The sequence below is a fragment of the Heptranchias perlo genome, chromosome 12 (genome assembly GCF_035084215.1).
Source record: "Heptranchias perlo isolate sHepPer1 chromosome 12, sHepPer1.hap1, whole genome shotgun sequence".
NCBI lineage: Eukaryota > Metazoa > Chordata > Chondrichthyes > Hexanchiformes > Hexanchidae > Heptranchias > Heptranchias perlo.
Window position 1 is genome coordinate 66,889,426 of NC_090336.1, and position 2,500 is coordinate 66,891,925.

A 2,500-nucleotide genomic window follows, 5' to 3' on the forward strand; every position below is an offset into this window, starting at 1 on the left:
TCAGTCCAGTTCGGGAGCGCAGCTTTCATTTGGAAGCAGACCCTGCTTGTTTCAAGTCAACGACGCCAAGTTATTTTGCACTTTGAATTATATCGCTCCGTGCGAGCGGCACTCAGCCTTGGAGAAGAAAAAAATACCACTGAGCTGAGAAAGGTCTTTTTAAAACGGTTTCCTTCCACAGCAGCTCTGAGTGTAAGAGAGAGAGAGAGAGAGAGAGATCAGCTTTATTCTCAGTAATAATACACACACACACACACACACACACACACACACAGAGACACTGGGAAAGAGCTGTTTTTCCTTTTGAATATCTCCCCACAGGGAGGTGCACCGTTCCCAGAGACACTGCAATACTGGGTCGATGCGTGGAGTGGACGGAGCAAGCCCCTAGTCCATCTCCCTGTTCCAAAAATCAATTTAATATATGGTCCCCAGATAGGGGACGTATCAGATATTAAACTGATAAGAACAGATACTACACTTGATCTTAGCCAAAAGGCCGAGAAGCGATACCGCGCTCGATGCGAATTGATCTCGGGTCCTGTTTGCCCTCCCTCTTTGTTCTCTGGCTGCCGGTGTTGAAAGCAGTCTCGAAGCACTGCCGTTCTCTCCCACTCTGGCCACATTTTTTGCCACCGTTTCTAATTGCAACAGTGGATGAGTTTAAAGAAGTTGCCGTTTTTTCCTTTCTTGCCAGGATTGCTTGACAGATTGGTAAATTTGCCAGTAGGCCACCATTGTCATGTTAATGGCAGGGCGGGGCAGGACTGCTTTCACCAGGAACCCGGTTTTCTGGGTCAGAGGTTCCAGGGGACCTGTTTTGTGCGGACTTCCCTGTGTCCGTCCCTCCCTGCCTGCCTTCCCCCCAGGACTTCCTTCTGAACACCTTTGTCGTTTCAGCGAGGGCCAAAAGCCTGCCTGTGAAAGGGAAGGATCAGCCGGTCAGCCCCCTGTTGGTCGCTGCTGCCAGTGCAGCAGGCGTGCGTGTGTATTCGGCCTCGTGTCCAGGTCCCTCAGGGACTTGAGGCAACTCTCCCCGGTGGTCTCGTGGTCAGGACCGGGCTTCGAATCCCGGTCGGGGGGGATGACTTTCTGCTGCAGATTAATTGGCACCTCTGAAAGAAAGTCTCCCCTCCTGAGCGTAAAGCTCCACCCTCACCACCACCGGCGCCTTTTCCACCCCTTGACAAACAGACAGACAGACAGACAGTCAGTCAGTCCAGTTCGGGAGCGCAGCTTTCATTTGGAAGCAGACCCTGCTTGTTTAAAGTCAACGACGCCAAGTTATTTTGCACTTTGAATTATATCGCTCCGTGCGAGCGGCACTCAGCCTTGGAGAAGAAAAAAATACCACTGAGCTGAGAAAGTTCTTTTTAAAACGGTTTCCTTCCACAGCAGCTCTGAGTGAGAGAGAGAGAGAGAGAGAGATATCAGCTTTATTCTCAGTAATAACACACACACACACACACACACAGAGACACTGGGAAAGAGCTGTTTTTCCTTTTGAATATCTCCCCACGGGGAGCTGCACCGTTCCCAGAAACACTGCAATACTGGGTCGATGCGTGGAGTGGACGGAGCAAGCCCCTAGTCCATCTCCCTGTTCTAAAAATCAATTAAAAATAAAAGTAAATAATATGTGTGTGTGTGTGTGTCGGTGTCAGTATCAGTCAGTGAGTCAGTGTCTCTCTCTCTCTCTCTCTCTCTCTCACTCAGAGCTGCTGTGGAAGGAAACTTTTTTAAAAAGAACTTGCTTATTGAAAGAAAGATGTGTCTCAAGCTGCCGGGCCCTGTCCATTCTCCTGTCAATGGCAGGACTGCTTTCACCAGGAACCCGGTTTTCTGGGTCAGAGGTTCCAGGGGACCTGTTTTGTGCGGACTTCCCTGTGTCCGTCCCTCCCTGCCTGCCTTCCCCCCAGCACTTCCTTCTGAACACCTTTGTCGTTTCAGCGAGGGCCAAAAGCCTGCCTGTGAAAGGGAAGGATCAGCCGGTCAGCCCCCTGTTGGTCGCTGCTGCCAGTGCAGCAGGCGTGCGTGTGTCCTCGGCCTCGTGTCCAGGTCCCTCAGGGACTTGAGGCAACTCTCCCCGGTGGTCTTGTGGTCAGGACCGGGCTTCGAATCCCGGTCGGGGGGGGATGACTTTCTGCTGCAGATTAATTGGCACCTCTGAAAGAAAGTCTCCCCTCCTGAGCGTAAAGCTCCACCCTCACCACCACCACCGCCTTTTCCTCCCCTTGACAAACAGACAGACAGACAGACAGACAGTCAGTCCAGTTCGGGAGCGCAGCTTTCATTTGGAAGCAGACCCTGCTTGTTTCAAGTCAACGACGCCAAGTTATTTTGCACTTTGAATTATATCGCTACGTGCGAGCGGCACTCAGCCTTGGAGAAGAAAAAAATACCACTGAGCTGAGAAAGTTCTTTTTAAAAAGGTTTCCTTCCACAGCAGCTCTGAGTGAGAGAGAGAGAGAGATATCAGCTTTATTCTCAGTAATAATAC

At 50.9% G+C, this 2,500-nt stretch overlaps 1 non-coding gene and 1 pseudogene across 1 annotated transcript; both read right to left on the bottom strand.

Moving 5' to 3' along the window:
- Window positions 1-320: 320 nt before the first annotated feature.
- On the bottom strand, window positions 321-511 carry LOC137330660 (U2 spliceosomal RNA). Its single transcript, XR_010965088.1, has one exon. It is a non-coding gene; the product is annotated as a U2 spliceosomal RNA (small nuclear RNA).
- A 1,009-nt stretch (window positions 512-1,520) lies between these two features.
- Window positions 1,521-1,637, bottom strand: LOC137329889 (U2 spliceosomal RNA; annotated as a pseudogene).
- Between the last annotated feature and the right edge of the window lie 863 nt (window positions 1,638-2,500).